The sequence below is a fragment of the Ambystoma mexicanum genome, chromosome 2q (assembly GCF_040938575.1).
Source record: "Ambystoma mexicanum isolate Mex_15411 chromosome 2q, UKY_AmexF1_1, whole genome shotgun sequence".
Lineage (NCBI taxonomy): Eukaryota > Metazoa > Chordata > Amphibia > Caudata > Ambystomatidae > Ambystoma > Ambystoma mexicanum.
In genome coordinates this window covers 4458059-4479265 of record NC_090924.1, presented here as the reverse complement: position 1 = coordinate 4479265, position 21207 = coordinate 4458059, and the positions used below count along the sequence as shown (strand labels likewise).

At 42.5% G+C, this 21207-nt stretch overlaps 1 protein-coding gene across 1 annotated transcript in view; it reads left to right on the top strand.

Annotated features, from left to right (window-relative positions):
* The window catches only part of RGS11 (regulator of G protein signaling 11), a 4320935-nt gene that overhangs the window by 2868088 nt on the left and 1431640 nt on the right, over window positions 1–21207 (top strand). The gene's annotated exons all lie outside the window — the stretch shown is intronic.

The window sequence follows — 21207 nt, the reverse complement described above, 5'->3', positions numbered from 1 at the left end:
CACCCCAAAAGCATACTGACTGTCAGTATATATATTTACTGTAAGCCCTTCAGAAATTTCACAAGCTCGAGTTAACGCTATAATTTCTGCAGCCTGCGCAGAATTATGTATAATTCTTTTGGTTTCCACAATCGTGCTTAAAGTAGTGACGGCATAAGCAGCCATGGATGTACCATTCGGAAGTTTAAAACAAGAGCCATCACAAAATAGCTCTCCTTGTGGGCTATTTAAAGGCGTGTCTTTCAGATCGATTCTACATTTAGTCTCTTGTTCTGTCACATAAAGGCAATCGTGTGACGTTTCGTCACCATCAACAGTATCTTGCGGGACAGATAAAAGTTCAGCCGGATTTAATACACAACACCTCTGAATTTGAATGTGGGGGGCAAACAAGATCAATTCATATCTTGTCAATCGTGCGGAAGTGAGGTGTTGCGTTTGAGTCCTATTCAATAAAATATCTACAGAGTGAGGTACCATTAGGGTTAACACATGACCCAGGACCATTCCCTCACTCTGTTTTACAGACGCAGCAGCAGCAGCGACAGCTCTCAAACATCTCGGCAAAGCACATGCAACAGGATCAAGGGCAGATGAGAAATAGCCACACGGCCTATTCTTCCCTCCTTGTTCCTGCGTTAACACAGCCAAAGCACATCCATCACGTTCATGCACATACAACACAAAGGCCTTTTCATAATTTGGAGTTCCTAAAACCGGCGCCGAATACAGCACGGTTTTGAGCAAGTCAAATGCTGTCTGGTGTTCCAAAGTCCATGGCAATGGCAAAGAAATGCCCTTCTTTGTCAAAGCCAGCATTGGTTTAATTGTTAACGAAAAGTTAGGGATCCACAATCTACAGTAAGAAGCCATACCTATCATGGCTCTAACTTCCTTCTGCGTATTTGGGACAGACATGCCAGAAATAGTTTTTATTCGTTCAGATGTCAACCGTCTTCCCTCCTTTGACAGGAGATAGTCTAAATAGGCGACCTCCTGACAACAATATTGGATTTTTTTGAGTGAAGCTTTGTGGCCATGTTTTGCTAGATGACAAAGCAACAACATGGTGCCTTCTTTACAGGCACTCTCAGAATCAGCAGCCAAGAGGAGATCATCTACATACTGTAGTAACCTGCAGGTAGTGGGCAACTCGAGAGTATCGAGCTGCTCTTTTAATGCCCTACTATAAATACTTGGACTCTCGGTGTACCCTTGTGGTGCACGAGTGAATGTGAACGAGCGTCCACCTAGGGTAAACCCGAACTAATCCCTACTATCCTTGTGTATGGAAATACTGAAAAACGCGTTTTTGAGGTCAACAACGCTAAAGTGCGTGGCAGAAGCCGGAATCATGGTTAGTATCATTGTAACATCAGGTACAATATGGAATTGAGGAGCAACAAATTTGGTAATAGCACGTAAATCAATTATAAACCGATAGGAAATCCCATTATCACCTTTTTTGTATACTGGCAAAATCGGACTGTGACACAAACTACCCGTAATTTCCTCAATTACTCCACGATGTACAAAATCAGAGACTATACATTTCAAAGCCTGTTTGCCTTCAACTGAGATCTTATATTGGGGGATACGAGGCAATTTAACTCCATGTTTCAGAATAATTCTAACAGGTTCAATTTAAAGAATGCCCACATCATTATCATCAACTGCCCATAAGCATTCTGGAATATTACTTAATTCTGGCGGTAAAGGTCGAGTCAAAAACTGAGAGGCGAGTGATTGCTGAGGTGAAATTGTTAACCGAACTCCGTCCGGAGAACAATGTATTACTGCATGCAATTTCTTCAACAAATTGAACCCCAGCAAATTCTCCCCACAGTTTGTGGTAAGTAGGAATGGACACTGCTCCATGAAGGGACCCAGTGTTATCGGTACCGGCAAAGAAACCGGACAAACTACAGGTGTGCCTGAAAACTCTACGGAAACGTTGGACTGCCCTGACAGGGGAATATTTGGAACCCGCGAATGGTCAATGGAACATTTCTGTGCTCCCGTATCTACTAAAAATAGATGCTTCCTACTACCCACCGCCATCTCAACGTAGGGGCCTTCTGATGAACAGGAATAGGCGTTGGTTCCAAATCCTGCTTCGGGCAATCCTAGCAAGACAGAATATCGTCAAAAGGAAGCTCTTAAGAGAGGTACGCGGCAGAAGGCTGATCAAAAATGTTTCTATTATCCACATTCGAAACTTGCTGAACCTGTGAAGGAGGTTGCTGTGATTCTGGTGCAAACTAACCTCTGCCAGGGCCCCCTGCACCTGGGCGACCTCTGGATCGTCTACCCATGTTCCCAAATGACCTTTGCTGCAAGGTCGGACATTGTATGCGCCAGTGGCCTTCCTGTCGACAATAGGCACACTGGTTAATGGTTTCCCTGTGGAACATACTGACCTCTAAATTGATTACCCCCTCTAGGGTTTCTAACAATCTGTTGTAATAGGACTTTTGTTTTCAGGTCACCTTTTTTTTCTCAAGTTTTTCCTTTTCATTATTCACACGATTTTCATAGTAGTGAGCCATGTGCAGTACTTCTGATTGAGACTTCGCCTGCCAAGCGCTTTCGGAAGACATAATCTGTAACTGGATGTCAGGCAGCAATCCACGTACAAATTTGTCGACAAGCAGCCTTTTCCCTGACTCTGTGCCTAAGTCTTGTTCACTGAAATCTGAAAATACCTGCTCGAACCGATTGAAGAAATCGGTAGCACCCTCAGACTTTCCTTGGACACAGGCCGTAAACTTGTCCCAAATGATTCTTTTTTCAGGAACTATAGTTTTTAATTTTACAATAATCCTATCAGGCAAAGTTAATATCACTTGAGGCGGTCGCTCGCCAGCTGGTCTTTCTCTATCGAGCCTAACCATGTTATCCCATGTTTCTCCTAACCCAGGTACACCATCTACAGTCCTAATCTGTTTCCACAAATCAACTGGCAGGAGTAGGGGAAATAATAAATCAATATCACTTAAGGTGAATACCGATGATTGTAAGACCGACTCTATTTCTTTATAGAACCCGGTCGGATTCTTTCTTACATTGGGAATGGATTGCTTTATGGTGTTCACTTCCTGTCTTGAAAACGGGACGTGAACAAACTGTGATACGTAATGTGCAGGAATGTCCACCGCGAGTATTCCTCATGCAGCATCAGCCGCAATCTCAACTTTTGGGACAAATGTCGGAGGGACCTCTCTCATAGGCAACTGAGAAGTAGGTAGCTCCGAACGCTTACTAAGCAACAGAGCCAAATCAAGCACTAAGGCAGTTGAAGAAGTATCAATCGAAAAGGCTCTCTTATAAATACTCAACAATTCTGCGGGACAACACAACTTTCTTTTTACACACTCATTCTGCAGGTATTCTACCATAACCTGTATCACTTTCTTTTGCATTTCTAACGTATACTGACTATATGTGTCATATACTTCATCTGGAGTTATCGACATATCCGAAATCCATCTTATCGCATCCTTTGTACAAATTTGCGCTTCCTCACCTTTTAATTCACGGTGAGGAGAAAACCGTTTCTGTAGTACATAATACCTAAACTACCACCATCTGCTTCCTCATTCTGTAACCCTTCCAACTCCTTCCTATACTCAAAAATCTTCTCAACATGCTCATATACTTTCTCCGCAGTATCTCTGGACAATGCTAAGGCGTTCAAATCCCGTAACCCTTATGGGAGATCTACATCGTTTAATCTATTCTACATTACACTCAAATGAATCCCTAATCCTTCAATAAAAACATTTTTCTCAGGAATACCTTTTAAATTTTCGAGTGTGGAAAAAACATCAGCTTGTTCACCCTTCTCCATGCAATGTTTGGCCCAAGAAATCAATTCATTCTTTTTATCTGGGGACACAGTGTTACGAGTCACAACCCTTGAACCCGCTCCCTGGTCTACTACAAGCGATGCAGAATCACTTGGAAGAGGAAGAGTAGGCACATTCTGAATATCAACAGGTGGAGGCAAGGGGGCAGGCAAAGGAGCAACAGCTGGAAGAACAACAGGAAGAACAACAGGGAGGACCGGAGGAACTATAGGAGGAGGAATAACAACGGGAAGGGGCAAAGCGCCAGGAGGAGGGCCATACGGAGGTGGCGCGGAGGCATCGGGCCTTCGTTCATGCAAAAGTTTATTAATCAATTCATCTGACGTATAAAAATCTTTTGAAGGGTACATTTTTTGGATGCCTAATTGAAACGCTCTGTCCGTGTTCCTAACTGACTCCAATTGTTTATTTTGATCATATAACCGTGCCTTTTCGACACTTGTCATATGTCGACGCATATGTTTTTCTCTACTCTTTTGTTGCTGCAAAGCTTCTGTTTTCCAACTGTGCAATGCATCAAATGCTGCAGGTGTAGCCTTTTTCTTTACCAATACAGACTCTAGATATTCTACACGAGGGATTTCAAAGCTACCATTGGTTGGCCACCGAAGATTAGAGTTATGTCTGGTCTGTCTGTGCCAAATGTCATTAAATGCTATACTACCAAAGCCTTTCGTACAGTACATAGTACATGCCGGCGACCCCTCCTGTGGTGCGGGACGGCTATCTTCCAAAAATTGTCTGTCGCTGCGGAATAATGCCCTAAAGCAGGCAGACAATTTCCCAGGCATATCAAAGTTCTGGTGTTAACTAGTCAAGTAATTGTGCTCGCAAGTACAATGCGCAAAATTCAAATTTTCAGGGTTAGATTAAGAATCGGGTAACGATTCACCTGACCAAAGGACTGAGAGGCCTGATCGGGTAACTAAGGACAATGCTAAGGACCCACGTGTCTGGTGATTTTGGCAAATTTACCCACCTCGATATATGGACCTTCATTAAGACGTCGTCTCGGGCTCCAGCTCACTGTTCAGGGATCGGATCGTGCAGTTCTGTTGAGGAATTCACTTCTTGTCCAGAGTGGCCGTTTCTGTTGGCACCGTCCGATACCGGTCCGATAGCCGAGCCAACCTTCAACGAGACAAAGTCGATCTTGAGGGTCCCTATTCGGGTGCCATCTGTGGAATCAGAAAATACACTATTAAGGCTTTTACATCATGCAAAGAGAAATACACCGACACTGGCTTGTAAAGATTCCCAGAATCTGTATTGCAATTCTGTACAGTTCACAAAACAAAGTACACAAATAGCTATTTGGCCGTCAATACATCACAGAGACCACCAGCAGGGTTCAATGTGACCAGTGAACAGGATTTGCTAACTGGACATCAGCGTATTTATACAATTTGTTATAACGATGTCCAGCCTCCTACAAGTTAATCATGTACTGGGCTAGGGTCACGCCAGGTTCGTTCCTAATTTACATATCTTGTGCATGCGGTTTACTTTTTAATACATTTGCTAACAAACACTATTATTCTCTAGGTTTAACTTTACACTCTTTGCACATTGCATTAATACAGATCATACAGATGTTTCACATATCGTGTTTAGATAGCGTTATTCTTGTATACTTGTAGGTTAACATCGCCGATTCAAGTAATCCCCTGATCCCGAGGTCCACAAAGGACAAGGTCTACATGACCCTAATGTCCAACCTGAAGGCAGGTTGGACATTACCTCTCCTACAGAGGTTGAGGAGGTTAAAGCAAGAACAAGAGAACATGAGACAGCCATTTTAGGCCACAGGGTGACTTTGTAAATAAACTAAAATGGCGGCTTTAACCTAAAATGGAGGCTTGATTCACTTAAGGTCACGAGCTTGCAATACGGATTTCCTCGCAAAGCATCTGGGCATAGGCCAACATATACAATGAGGACGAAACAATATTATATCAGTTCTAACATTACTCTAAAGCAGAAATTACCTACAAATCTTGCAAACGCTTATTTAATATTCTTAAAAACAAAATGTATTAACTAAACTGTACTTAAACATTAACTAAACTTCGATTAGAAAACTATAAACTGCTACAATATGCCAACAGCTATACAACTGCCCCAAGATTCTACAACAACTAAACAGATGAATGAATACCACTAAATGATATAAAAAAAATAAACAGTTAGAATACGCCAACTGGTATCTAACTACCCCAATATTTTCAATAACCAAACAGATAAATCAATACCACTACATTATAACAAAAAATAGACAGAATATGCCAACTGGTATCTAAATACCCAAACATTTTACAATATCCAAACAGATAAATCAATACCACTTCATTATAACAAAAAATAGACTGTTAGAATATGTCAACAGGTATCTAACTGCTCCAAAAATTTGCAACAAGCCAATATATAGACCATTTGACAGAAACAGCAAGTGAACACTGAAAACAAACAAACAAATACGCTGTAGCATAACAAAAAAAGGTTTTTTTTTAATCCAACATGGATTTTTTTTCTCCCACAGACCCAATGATTTTAGCAACAAACACAGGAACTGAGCAAATTGCACAGTACACTGGTTTGCAATCTACTAAATATGAGAGTAAAAAAAAAAGGTTGATTATTTACTGTTATAAGTTGTTACAAAATACCAATACTAACATGATCTTTTCTTTTATCACATAAATAAACAAGAAATACATGTACTTCAGTTACTAAACCAAACAGTAAGTATATTATATTAAGTACAGCCATCACAGCACATCACACCCATAGTGACTTATAACTTTGCTGCCTATAAATTTGATCTTGTCCATGCACCCAAGACTATAGGCCCTGCCCACAACCACCACCACAGCATTTCACACCCATAGTGGCTTATAACTTCGTTGCTTATAAATTTGTTCTTGGATCCCAAAGTTATAAACAGAGAATTCTCCCTAACAGGGTGTGATATGCTGCGGTGGTTGTGGCCAGGGCATAGAGTCTTGGGTGCATTGCCACATGGCCACAACCACCGCAGCATATCACACCCTGTTAGGGAGCATTCTCTGTTTAGGCTGAATTCCCTAACCTAGTGAGTCCCCCAGCAGCTTTGCTGGATTTTTTGGGGTTTATTTTTTTCTCCTGCCAAGAGTGAGACTCTTTTACCCTCACTCTTGGACATGATTTGAGTGTGTTTCTTTGATTCTAGATGTGTTTAATGGGCTATGGGGTCTTTTACTACATAGGGCTTCATGTGTTTTTGTGATGTGTGTTACACAGCACCCTCAGTGCAGTAACACAGGGGTGTCATAGTGACCCCCCAGTATAGACTCCATACCCTGGGACTGACTACTGTCTCCCAGGGCATGTAAAGTCACCATTGACTTTACTAGTCTTAAATTCTGAACAGCACCAGTACACACCATCATATTGTGGATGAACTGGCTGGGGCAATTCAATTGCCCCGGGGTCTGTTAGTCGAGGGGGCACGTCTCCGTCCCCCCTGATCGAGTTTTGGCTGGTGCCAGTGGATACTACTTTTATATTCAACCGCGAATATTTCTCTATGGGATTTTCCCATTGTTCGAGGCTACTATCTTTATTTATTTAATTACGATAGCCTCGAACATACCGCCGGTTTATTTCATTAATATTAATTCTCCGGTTGGTATTTTTTGCCAAAAATAGATTCTAAAATGGCGTTTGTGTTCTCTTCTGTGACTCCAACCCAAGTCGAGCCCTTTGTTCCACTTTTTGGCGGGCTTCTCCACAGAAGCCCTCCAAAGTGGTGCCACTCTGTCTGGGGTACTTAGGAGGGGTGGAGGGGGATTTAGGCACTCTGGACTGAGTTGCCTAGGCAACTCAAGCCGCACTCCATCCTGATTGGCCCAAGTGGTGAGCCGGCCGGCTCACCCATTAGCATGTTTGAGTGACAGTTAGGCTGAGTGAATGGGGGTTTTCTGCATAAAAGCAGGGCTTTGGGGACTAGAACTTCAGAAGTCGCCACAGGACCTAAGAATCTGACGAGGAAGAAGCTGAGCCGACCTGCCACGACGACACCACCGGTGGAGCCCTGCTGCGCCGTCTCACCACTTTTCCCAACGACAGAGGAGATCTCCCGCCGGAGAGTCTTCTTCCTTTGACTGGTAGGGATAACCAGTTTCACTGTCTTTTCGCCTTCCTGACGCATCTCGTGGCCGCCTTGCCTGTGCCAAGCACCCCGGCAACCAGAATACCACGTTTTACCACGACCGCAAAATAAAGGGCAATACCTTTAACCGGAAAACTCAGCGGCTGGTTCCTTCCCTGGCAGTGCAATGACCTTCAGCTTTCCTCCAAGTCGAGATCTTCTCTTCCCCTGAACGACGCCGAGACTTGCACCCGCTGCCAGGAACAACTGCCACCACTGGAGGATCCTTCCCACTTAAGGTACCGTGTTCCGCCTGGCTTCCCTTGCCACCGACTGTATGGGGTAGATTTAGCCCCTGGCTTTCGAACCTGGGTTAGCCTGGGACACCCTGGCTAAACTTTTCTAAGCCTCCCTAAACTCTTTTCGAACTCTCTGCAAGACTTTCTAAGCCTAGTGTAACTGTGTGATCTTGGGCACATTGGTGCTCTGCTCTCTCTACGAGTGGGCCCAGCCTATGGACTTTGGCTCACCAGTGACTTTTGCTCTTCTGCCTTGCTAAAACTGTTCCTAAATCTTAGAGTGGTGTATCTTCACATATTCTGTCTCTTTCCCTCCCTTCTTCATAAACTTATTAGAGTATCCTCTATAGTTAAGTGCTCACCTCTGTATTGAAATAAGTGGTGTTAACTAAGACTTATCTGATAAAGAATAAGGGTTGTATATATTATAATAGTAACTGTGTTTAGAGTGTTTTACCATAAGAGTGCTGGAGTGTTTCAAACTGTGTGTTTTTAAATAAATAATTATATACTTTGATACCAAAGCTCTGGTCAGTGTTTTGCTTGTATTATTGTGTCTGAGTGCCTATTGTGTATACTCTGCATACTGCCTAACTCTTCTTGAGGGAAGTCTGACTGCTCAGCCATAGCTACCAGGTAAATCTGGGTGGTACAGACTGCTACCAAGTGGGTTTACTGCTAACACCTGTAGTCCTAAATCTTTTGCAGTGTTCCCAAAGGGAACTGCACAGGTTTCTGCCTAACACTGGTGTACAGCGGTGGGATTTGTATTGAGTATACATTTTAGAGTGCTTTAGGATACCTTAGTACAACTAACCACAAAGCCTAGCACTGAAAAAGTAATCTTTCTAACATGTCAACTATGGAAAATTATAGTCAAGAGTCCCTTGCTACAAAAACTGCTGATTGTTTAAGAGTTCTCTGTAAGCATAAGAATCTCCTGACTAAAGGCAAGAAAATGGAATTGATAGAAAGGTTGTTAGCTAACCAAAGTCTGGATGATGGTTCAGAGGAACCTACCATGCCAGAAACTGTAGATAACAGTATAGAGATTGATGTTGATCAAAATGTTGATAATCTTGAGGAAGAGTCATAAGAGGAAGGTGAGGCTGCTGTGACTGTCCCCCTAGGCTTCTGTCTGCTCTACCTGCTGTACCTACTGGACCTTTGCCAGGTCCCACACTTAGTCCTCAATATCTTCAATTAGAGAAAATGAAGCTTGAACTAGAGTTCAAGAGACTGAATACTCAGGCTGAACAGAGACACCAGGAACTGAATCAAGAACTAAGGCTAAGGGAAATGGAGCTCAAACATGAGATAGAAATGAAGAAATTATCTGTTGAAAATGCTTCTCTCTGTGGCTCCTCTAGAAGTTCCAGTCCTAAAAGACCCCGGATGCCTAAAGAATTGGTTGGTATGTATGAGCCTAAGTTGGATGTGTTGGATTGGTTGTCTCTGTTTGAATATAATCATGGGCTCCAGAACATCACAGGAAATGACTTACTCACCTGGTTGTTCTCTAGGCTTCCCCCTGTTGCAACTGATGTGGTAATGGAGTTGGGGGAGGAGGATAGGAAAGAGTATGAATGTGTGAAACTAGCTCTGATAGCTAGATTTGGGAAGACCCCTTCCCAGTGTCTTAAGAAGTTTAGAACCCTCAAAAAGCTTGATGGTACCCCTTGGGCTACCTGGGTGAGTGAAGGGTTGAACAACTTAGAGGGATGGATTAAGGGTTACAAGGTGAACACTTATGAAGGTATGAAAAATCTTTTTATGTTGGAGTCAATTTATGATGCCTGCTCTCCTGAGCTCAGACAGCACTTGGCTGATTCAAAGGAATTAGATTCCAGAAAACTAGCTAAGGCTGCTGACTTGTGGGTTGCCAACAGGGCCACTCACAAGGATTCTGGGGTCACTCAGAAAAAGGATGAGGGAAAGCAGCCACCTAAAGTGAATCCAGAGAATTCTAATACCTCCCATACCAAAGAGGGCCACAAACAACAAAATAACCAGGCTAAGCCCCAGGGTAAACCAAATCAGGCTAGTGTACCTTCTGGTCAACAACCAGAAGGAGGTCAGAACAAGCCACCCTTTCAGAGAGCATTTGGACAATGCTATATCTGTAAGGCTACTGACCATATCAAAGGGGATCCCGGATGCAAGGGTAACCCTGCAGGGATCAGCACAGTCTCCTTAGTTTTCCCAACGACAGAGGAGATCTCCCGCCGGAGAGTCTTCTTCCTTTGACTGGTAGGGATAACCAGTTTCACCGTCTTTTCACCTTCCCGATGCATCTCGTGACCGCCTTGCCTGTGCCAAGCACCCCGGCAACCGGAATACCACGTTTTACCATGACCGCGAAACCTTTAACCAGAAAACTCAGCGGCTGGTTTCTTCCCTGGCAGTGCAACGACCTTCAGCTTTCCTCCAAGTCAAGATCTTCTCTTCCCCTGGATGACGCCGAGACTTGCACTCACTGCCAGGAACAACTGCCACTGCTGGAGGATCCTTCCCACTTAAGGTACCGTGTTCCGACTGGCTTCCCTTGCCACTGACTGTACGGGGTAGATTTAGCCCCCGGCTTTCGAACCTGGGTTAGCCTGGAACACCCTGGCTAAACTTTTCTAAGCCTCCCTAAACTCTTTTCAAACTCTCTGCAAGACTTTCTAAGCCTAGTGTAACTGTGTGATCTTGGGCACATTGGTGCTCTGCTCTCTCTACGAGTGGGCCCAGCCTGTGGACTTTGGCTCCCAGTGACTTTTGCTCTTCTGCCTTGCTAAAAGTGTTCCTAAATCTTAGAGTGGTGTATCTTCACATATTATGTCTTTTTCCCTCCCTTCTTCATAAACTTATTAGAGTGTCCTCTATAGTTAAGCGCTCACCTCTGTATGGAAATAAGTGGTGTTAACTAAGACTTATCTGATAAAGAATAAGGGTTGTATATATTATAATATTAACTGTGTTTAGAGTGTTTTACCATAAGAGTGCTGGAGTGTTTCAAACTGTGTGTTTTTAAATAAATAATTATATACTTTGATACCAAAGCTCTGGTCAGTGTTTTGCTTGTATTATTGTGTCTGAGTGCCTATTGTGTATACTCTGCATACTGCCTAACTCTTCTTGAGGGAAGTCTGACTGCTCAGCCACAGCTACCAGGTAAATCTGGGTTGTACAGACTGCTATCAAGTGGGTTTACTGCTAACACCTGTAGTCCTAAATCTTTTGCAGTGTTCCCAAAGGGAACTGCACAGGTTTCTGCCTAACACACCCATAGAGTCAAACATTTTAACTATGCCATATGGACACTTTTAATGTCCGCGGACATCATGAGTGTTCTTAGAACAGTTTCAGCTTGCCTACGAACAGTACGGACAGACATAGCGTCCTCAGGACACCCTCATTTTGTTTATTTACGAACATCCCAGGACACATAATGTGTTCTAAGAACACTTTGAACGTGCTTGCGAACATGTGTTCTTAGAACAATTTGAACTTGCTTGCGAACAGAATGGACAGGCATACCGTCCTCAGGACACTCCCATTTTATTAATTGACGAATATCCCAGGACACATGATGTGTTCTTAGAACAGATTCAACTTGCTTGCGAACAAAACAAACAGGCTTACCGTCCTCAGAACACACCCATTTTGTTTATTTTCTAACATTTCAGGACACCGCCAGTGTTCTTAGAACACTTTCAACTTGCTTGCGAACAATACGTACAGGCGTGGTGTCCTCAGAACACCCCCATTTTGTTTATTTTGAACATTTCAGAACATCCGCGTTGTCTGCAGACAGAGCGAACACAACAGGGGGGTCTACCACCTAAATAAATACAACATTTAACCCATCTCTTACTCCCCCAGCATCCCCAAACACTTTTACACACCAACACACTCTACTAAATAGTATTTTCCACCAAGTTTCACCGCGCTGTCTGCGGACGTCTGCAAATCCAAAATGGCGGGTGTTTTCGAAAATCTGACGCGCTTCACGCTCTTCACCGTCCAATCAACGAACACATTGCATGTCCGCGGACATGACGCAAGCCGGTTGGCCAATCAGGACACTGTCCGCGGAGCAAACAGGAAAATGTGTCCGCGGACCGAACATAGATATCACTAATTTTTTGTGAACTACTTTTTGGTCATTTAAAAAATACCTACTGGACGGATTTTCACCAAATTTGCAAAAGCACGCTTTCGGGACCAAGCCGCTGCTCCTGGTCCAAATTTGGTGAAAATCCATCCTGCGGTTTGGCCTGTAGGCGTGAGCAAAGTTTTTTCCCCATTCAGTCTATGGAAAAAAAAGTTTTGGGACCCCCACTATAAGTTTGCCCCCCCCTGGACTAAACCTCACCAAACTTTGCAAAATCAGAGTGACCCATATACTTTTTTTGCAAAGTTTGGTGAGGATTGGTCGAGGAAGAGCGACGTTATAAGCCACCTAAAAAGGGCACTTCATATGGAAACAGCAACTTAACCATAACTACACAGCCACTACCGTGGCTGTGTAATATAAATACATATATATATTACATGGACGCGGTAGCGTCCATGTAGTTATGGTTAAGTTGGTGTTTCCATAGGAAGAGCATTTTTTGGGTGGCTTATAACTTCGCTCCCTCTGGACGTATCCTCACCAAACTTTGCAAAAAGAGTATATTGCCCACTCTGAATCGTTTTGCAAAGTTTGGAGAGGTTTGGTCCGGGGGGGCAAAGTTATAGGGGGGGTCCCAAAACTTTTGTTTTTTCCCATAGACATAATGGGAAAAAAATGTGGCACGCCTACAGCCCAAACCGCTGGATGGATTTACACCAAATTTGCAGAAGGAGCGGGGGCTTGGTCCCGAAAGCGTGCTTTTGCAAATTTGGTGTAAATCCGTCCAGTAGTTTTTTTTAAAATGACCAAAATGTAAGGCAAAAAAATTAGTTATATCTCGGTTCGCTTCGCGGACGGACTTCCCGGTTCGCTCCACGGACAGTACCCTGATTGGCCAAGAGGCTTGCGCGATGTCCGCGGACATCTGACGTGTTCGCTGATTGGACAGCGTGGTGCGTGAAGCGCGTCAGATTTTCTGTGGCGCCCACCATCTTGCATTCGCGGACGACCGTGGACAGCGCAGTGAAACTTGGATTAAAAATTGTATTCAGTGGAGTGTGTTGGTGTGTAAGAGTGTTTGGGGAGGGTGGGGGAGTATGAGATAGGTTCAATGTTCTGTTTTTTTTATGTGCTAGACACTTTTGTTGTGTTCGATTTTTCTGCGGACAACACGGTGTTAGGGTTGGCTCTTATACTTGCATGTGTGCTGAGCCAGGATTGATGTCACCATCAGAATGTAGGCTGTGAGTCTGGAGTGTGAGATTAGAATGTTTGGAGTTGAATGGGTTCTAACCCAGGCAGTTAGATTACGTGAGCCTGGGTGGTTGGAGCCAGTGGGCTCCTGTCCCTTTCCTCTTTATCTCCTAATAACTATGATGACATCTGATCCTTGTAACAGAAGAACCCTAATAAAGTAACCACTTAGTGTACCTGGCCTTTGTATCCTGAGTGTCCCTTGGAGTGAACCCTATGACCAAGAGCCGGTCATAACACACGGCTGTTCTGAAATGTTCGTAAATAAACAGAATGGATTCGGTGTCAAGTTGAAAGTGTTCTAAGAAGACTCATGGGGTCCTGGAATGTTCGCAGGGGGTGTCCTCAAGACGTTGTCTGTATTGTTCGTTGTCAAGCTGAAAGTGTTCTAAGAACACTCGCGGTGTCCTGAAATGTTCGTACATAAAGAAAATGGGGGTGTTCTGAGGACGTTGTCCGTATTGTTCGCTGGCAAGTTGAATGTGTTCTAAGAACACTCGCAGTGTCCTGAAATGTTCGAAAATAAACAAAATGGGGGTGTTCTGAGGACGTTCTCCGTATTGTGTGCCTGCTTAGCTGTATCCTATGAGGGAATGGCACAGAGAATGAAGTTGAAATGGTAGAAGGGGTGTCTAAGAGTTATGCGGTCTGTGGACAGGGCGTGCTACATCCGGGGTTTTCCAGCAAATCCAGCATGGAAAGAAGACTGTGGGGATCAGCCAATCAGATGTTGAGGTTGTGGATTTGTGTTCAAAGAGGCTGTGTGTAGTGAAGATGGCAGAAGTGGAGAAAGTCAGGGTGTTGGTGCTCGGAGATATGTTTGTGCATGGTTTACAACAGTATGCTCAATGCAGGCATGTTGCAAAGATTTTTGATGTTAAAGGAGTGGATGTCGTGTGGAGCACTGTGCCTGATTGCAACGTACATGGAATTGTACAGGTTTGTGAATATATGGGCAGGATCAACAGTCCCCATGTGGTAGTTTTGCACTATGGTGTTTTCCGTTTGGGCTATGTCAGTGCCCATACTTTGTTGGCAGATTTGGAACACTTGGTTCAAGCATTAATGAACATCCTTCCAAATTCCAAAGTAATTTTTTCTGGATTAGTACCTAGGGCAATATGGGACAATAGTTCAGTTTTTTGTCCTCAGCAAAACAATTCTAGGTGTGTAATCAATCGAGGCATGTGTGCCTTCATGCTTAGAGCTGGTATGTTCTTCTGTAATAATGAGAATATTGATTCCAGGAATGCTGTTTATTTTAAAGAAGATGGCATTTCCTTATCTTTTATGGGAAATGCCATTCTGTTTTGGAATGTAAGGGTTGCTTTGGAGAAGGTTATGTGAAGATTTTAGGAGTAAAGTAAGAAAAAAATATATAATATACAAAATAACAGGTGTCTGTCAAGCATCTGCAAAAAAAACCCCCAAAAAACGTCTCTTTTCAGAGCCAACCTCAAAGGGGAGAAGGGGCACACTATTTATATTTACATTCACCACACTCAAATTTTCGATATGTCCGCGGACATGGCGGTAGTCCGCGGACATCGAAATCACTAGCTAGGGGTTCAGTATGTTCTATGTTACATGTATATAAAGTCAGGGATATTATGGTTAAGTTGTGCTACTAAAAACATATGAAATTCAGTTAAAAAACGTTCTTAAAAGGGACGGTGTGGTTCAGTTGCGCTACTAAAAACCTATGAAATTCAGTGAAAAAACTTTGTTAAAAGGGATGTTATGGTTAAGTTGCGCTACTAAAAACCTATGAAATTCAGTGAAAAAACTTTGTTAAAAGGCACGTTATGGTTAAGTTGCGCTACTAAAAACCTATCAAATTCAGTAAAAAAACTTTGTTAAAGGGATGTTATGGTTCAAAGTAAAACCGAAAAATCCCTGAAATTCGGCAGTTATGGTAAGATAAGCAACCAAAATTCGCGCCACCATGCACTGCTAACACTAACACCCAGGACATCAAAGATGACATCACAAATGTCATTGATGACATCACTGATGACATCACATGGCTTGCTCTCCCTTTTTTTCCTTTACTGACATATCTAAGCCACATAGTTTTCTTCAGTAACAGTCAGGAAGTAAAAATTGAAAAGGTACTATATTTGTAGACTTAGGGTCAAGTCATATCATATGAAACATATACATAGCGGAAGACACAGGCTTGAAAGAGAGCAATCCTTTCTGTGCATGAAGATAATCAGTTAGGTTATGAACTCTTTCTGCTAATACTTCTGCTTTTTTCCTTAATTCTCTGTCTCTGTATACACTCATATTTGTATGTGTTGTTGTCTCTTTGTGTTTTGTCTGTATTAAGGGTAATTATGTATTAAGTGGGTTTTATTAGCTACTTATTACATGTTTCACAGTACGCAAAACTCTAATAAGAAAGCAGTTATCATTTCATTATTCTACATGGCAAGATTATGAATATTGCACCTTCATCATGTATACTGCACACACTGCCTAAGTTTCTGCATGAGGTGCTTAGTATACTGGATAGAACTTCATAATAGAATGCTATTTATATCAATGCATTGCTTAATGCACTAATTAGCTCATGATATTTATTCAAATGATCCTTCACACTTTTTGGTCAACATTATAAGAATCCCTCCTACAGAGTTTTCATGAAAAGTAAATGCACATGTGATGTCATCAGTGATGTCATCAATGACATTTGTGATGTCATCTTTGATGTCCTGGGTGTTAGTGTTAGCAGTGCACGGTGGTGCGAGTTATGGTTGCTTATCTTACCATAACTGACGAATTTCAGGGGGTTTTCGGTTTTACTTTGAACCATAACGTCCCTTTAACAACGTTTTTTTACTGAATTTGATAGGTTTTTAGTAGCGCAACTTAACCATAACGTCCCTTTTAACAAAGTTGTTTCACTGAATATATATATATATATATATATATATATATATATATATATATATATATATATATATATATATATATATATATATATGTATATATAGGATTTACCTCATTCTAGCGCTTGTGAACTGTTTGAATTGGTATGGAGGTGTACATCAGCTACATGCTTGGTATACCAATCGTTATAATGTTCCCCAGAGGTTTCATGGATCATGGGAATTGTTATACTATGTAGGTCGTCTGTGTTAGGTGTCCATATACAATTCTGGTGAAATAGCCTGTTGTGTGCTAGGTGTTGTTATAGGTGAAGACCCTAGCTGTGCACTTAGGTATGCATTCAGATATTATGGCGTAGTCCAGGTATGTGCTAGGTGTGTAGAGAGTTGTGATAGCAGCTCAGTGTTGTGCTAGATATGTATACTATTATTATAGGTGGCTCAGCTATGTGGTAAGTATACAGACAGGTATGATAGATTGCCCAGTTATTTGCTTGATATGTGCACAGTATTATAAATAGCCCGGCTATGTGCTAGATATACCGTCGGACATGATAAATAGGCCAACTAGGTGCTAGGTGAGCAGACAAATAATAAACTGTACCATCTAGCTATGTGCTTGGTATGTTAACATTATTATTGATAAGCCACTTGTGTGCTCAGGTATGCAGACCACTATGATAAATAGCCTGGCTGGCTATGTGCTAATTTGCTACAATCGTTTATATTGGAACAGCCTGGCTATGTGTTGAGTAAGCATACTGATTATATTGAAGCAGCTCAGATATGTACTAGGTAGGCAGTATATTTATAATGCACCATTCCAGCTATGTGCTGGCTGTGCAGATGGCTATGATGGATAGCCTAGTTAAGTACTAAGTGTACAGGCAGTTATTGTAGGTAACCCAGGTATGTGGTCAGTATATAGATAGAATAAAATAGAACTCCTTAACTATGTGCAAGGTTTAAGTGCATCAGTCCGGTTAAAAACGAGTTATATAGACAGGATATGGCATAACATCCCAGCTATGCTATGACCCAGGTATGCAAACAGGTTCTAACAGAATAGTCCTGTTAAGAGCGAGATATGCCGGTAGTTTAAGTTGTAACAACACAGCTATGTGCTGGTTGTGGAGACAGATTATAGCAGAACAGCCCAGCTAAATTCTGGGTATGCAGACAGGTTATAATAGAAACAGACCAGCTATGTGCTGGCTGTGTAGCTAGGCTATAGTAAATCCGCCCAGCTATGTGCTATGTGTGCAGACCGATTATAATAGAGACAGCCCAGCTATGTGCTGAGTATGCAGACAGGTTATGGCATAACAGCCGAGCTGTGTGCCAGTTATGCAGACAGGTTACAGTATAACATCCAAGCTATGTGCTTGGAGTGCAGCCAGATTGTAAAAGATCCAGTTTAGTAGCTGTGTGCTGGGTATAAAGACAGGTTACAGTGTAACTGCCCGGCTATGAGTATGTCGACAGAAAATAATGTAAGCAGGCAAGCTGTGTGCTAGTTGTGCAGAGTAATTATAATGGAATAGTCCAGCTATGTGCTCGGTGTCCGCAGAGTTATGATTGGACAGCCTGCAGACTATAATAGAACAGGTAGGTGTGCAGTCGAGTTATAGTATAACAGCCCAGCTGTGTGGTAGGTGCACAAATTATAGTGAGATAGTCCACCTCTCTTCTCACTGCAAGCAGATTTATGGAAAGATCCCGGCTATGTTCTGGTATGCAGACAGTTATAATTAAACAGCTCAGTTATGGGCTGGGTATGCAGATAGGTTATAGTACCATGCCCTACTTGTGTTTTCGATGTACAGGCAGACTGGGGTGAAGTCGTCCACACAGAGTTATGGTAGGATGGCCCGCTATTTGCTGGTATGCAGACAGTTATGATTAGACAGGCTCAGCTGCGATCTGAGACTAGGTTTGAGCATCTGGTTATTGTGCTAGGTATTCGTGGTGTTGTAATGCAGCAAAATTGGGGCCTAAAGGTGTATGAGCGGTGGCACCAATACAATGTTGACAACAAATGAGAGAAAAACACAGTTGTCCCTTACATGGGTTGTAGGTATAGTCACTAGACAAAAGCTGCTGCAGGGTTAGGGTACCGGGGGAACAGGTAAACAGGAGATCACCATTAGCCTCTGCTCTTCCCCGGGCAATCCTGCCCAGTAGGGTCCTTTACATGTGTTGTCCCAGGCCAGGTGACCAATCACGAGCTAGCGAAGGTGGGCAGAGGGAGTGTCATGAGGAGGTTAGGGGAGGGAATGACGATAGGAAGCCAGAGCGGGCAAGGAGGGATGTTCTTCATGCAAGGAGGGGTGTGCTGGCAAAAGGGGTCAAAGTCCTTGGAAGTAAGCATTTGGCTTGCCTCAAGGTCTCTCCTCTGTGGGGTCCCTCGCTTTTGCCAAGTGCTTCTTTTCACCCTGTGGGTTAGTAATGGTGCTGCTTTTCTGGGCTTTTCTGGGCCAGGTGTTGCCCAGCAGCACCATTCACGGGCTAGGGAGGGTGGGTTGAGGGAGAGTCGGATGGTGGGGAAGGGAAAGAATGTGGAAAGATATCCGGAGTGGAGCTGGCAAGGAGAGTTGTTCTTTGGGCGGGAAGCAGGCTTGCAGGTGAAATGGGGACAAAATCCTTGGAAGTAAGTCACAGTCTCGAAGCTGTGGGGACCCTCACTTCGGTTTGTTTTTCACCTTTTGCATAGTTTTTCCATACGCAAAAATACATAGCATAAACCACTGGATGGATTTACTTCAAATTCAAAAGCAAGTTTGCCACAAAGAACATGTGGTGATTTGGTGTGAATCCATCCTCTAGTTTTTGAAAAATGTGGTGCCCAACGTGGTGCCCACGGCAGCAGAATCGTTTATATATCAACAATTGTAGTAATGTAGGCTTTCCAGAAATGGAAATCTGCAGATATTTTTTTTTCAATGAAAGCCCTTCTCAGTGGAATGCTGCTTACATTCACAATAAATTCTCGCGAGAACCAAAGTCCGGGGGCTCATTTGCTTCCTAGTGCTATGAGAATGCCATTCCCTGCCTTATTCGTGCATGTGATATGAACTGAAAACTGTAATAGAACCAGAAAATGCAAGCCAAATACATCCAGACAACCAATGAAACATCCTTGAGGAAATTCACGGCCTCAGATTGGCTGAATGAACTTGACGAGTCAACTTGCAGGTCCAACTGAGATTCAAGGGTTTGGATTAGAGGCAAGAATAAAATCAAAACCAAGCAACCCGAAATGAGATTCAACCCAGGATTCCACCCATCATAATACCCTGCAGTACAACAGCAAGGGAGAGTCTCAAAAGATCCACTTTTATAAATTCGCAAATAGGAATCATTTTCCTGAATTAGTTTGGCACAAGCACATTTTGTTGTAAAAGGTGAACTCTACTTATTTTGCTAATGCTTTTATATAATGGAGATTATGCTTCAGTTGATACTTTTTCCTTATGAAAATACTCATGAATATGTTCTTGTTCCATTTAATGGTCTGAATGTTTGTTAAATGGCTTTTAATAATATTTATGGCGTAGCTTGGAAGTCCTTACCTACCTAAATGCTGATATGCTCCCAGAATCAATTTTGATTTTTTCTTTAAAGGTCACAGATTCAATAGATATACATGGTACTTTTTCCTATTGCACTGGCTGCTTTTCCTGGGAATTACCTTGTGCATTGGTGCAAATACAAGTAGTCCTAGTGCAAAGAACATATTCTGTCAATGCATTTTTACACCAGGGTAAATGAATAGCACTGGGGCAGATTTTTGCCCTAATGCTAATTTCATTTGCACCAGAGCATAGTTTATCTAATACCAATCCAGACCTCAATTTAGTTTTAATCTGAAACTTTTGTGAAAGGTTGGCATCAGGAATCACTATTGGGAAAACAGCTTGTACCCCTTATTCCAAGACAGGGGGTCGAGGGTAAGGGGGACTCAAGGCCCTACTGAAGTATGCTGGACTAGACCCAAGAAAAGTATCCCACATTTTAAGCATATTGAGATTTAGACAATCACTGCTCCTCTAGTCATCAATCTCTAACAGGATAACAATTTGATAACTATATCGATCAACACAATTTGACACCTTGCTATTATTGGCATACATGTGGAAGTGGAGCTGATGGCAAAGAAAGAACATGTAGTCTAAACAATGGAGACAGGACTAAATGGAGAAGTAAAGGATTGTATCCAACCTGCTGGACTCTCATTGCCAGAAATTAAACCAGTGATGGCCAGACCATCCAATCATGCTACAAGTGATAGCTTTTCTGATGGCACACCATGATCTATGATGTCAAATTTGAGGACAGTCCAGCAATAGTAGAGCAGATGGTAACTAGAGATGATCATTCTGGAACCGAACCACAGCAGAGTCGCAAGGTGAACAACTAATAATCAAAAGAAACTGCAATTTCCAAGTGATCGCAAAGATGCAGACAATAGAAAAGTTACTGTTGTGCCTCATAATTAACAGTTCCCTGAGAAAGGGATAACATTTCTCTTTATTGGCATTCCCAGAAAATGAGCCAACTAAAATGCTCCTCTCTATCAATAAGAGATATTGTTTGTAGAACACTCTTGGTAGAATGTTAGCAAGCTCAAACCAATGTATTTGCTGTGCTTGTTCTTAAT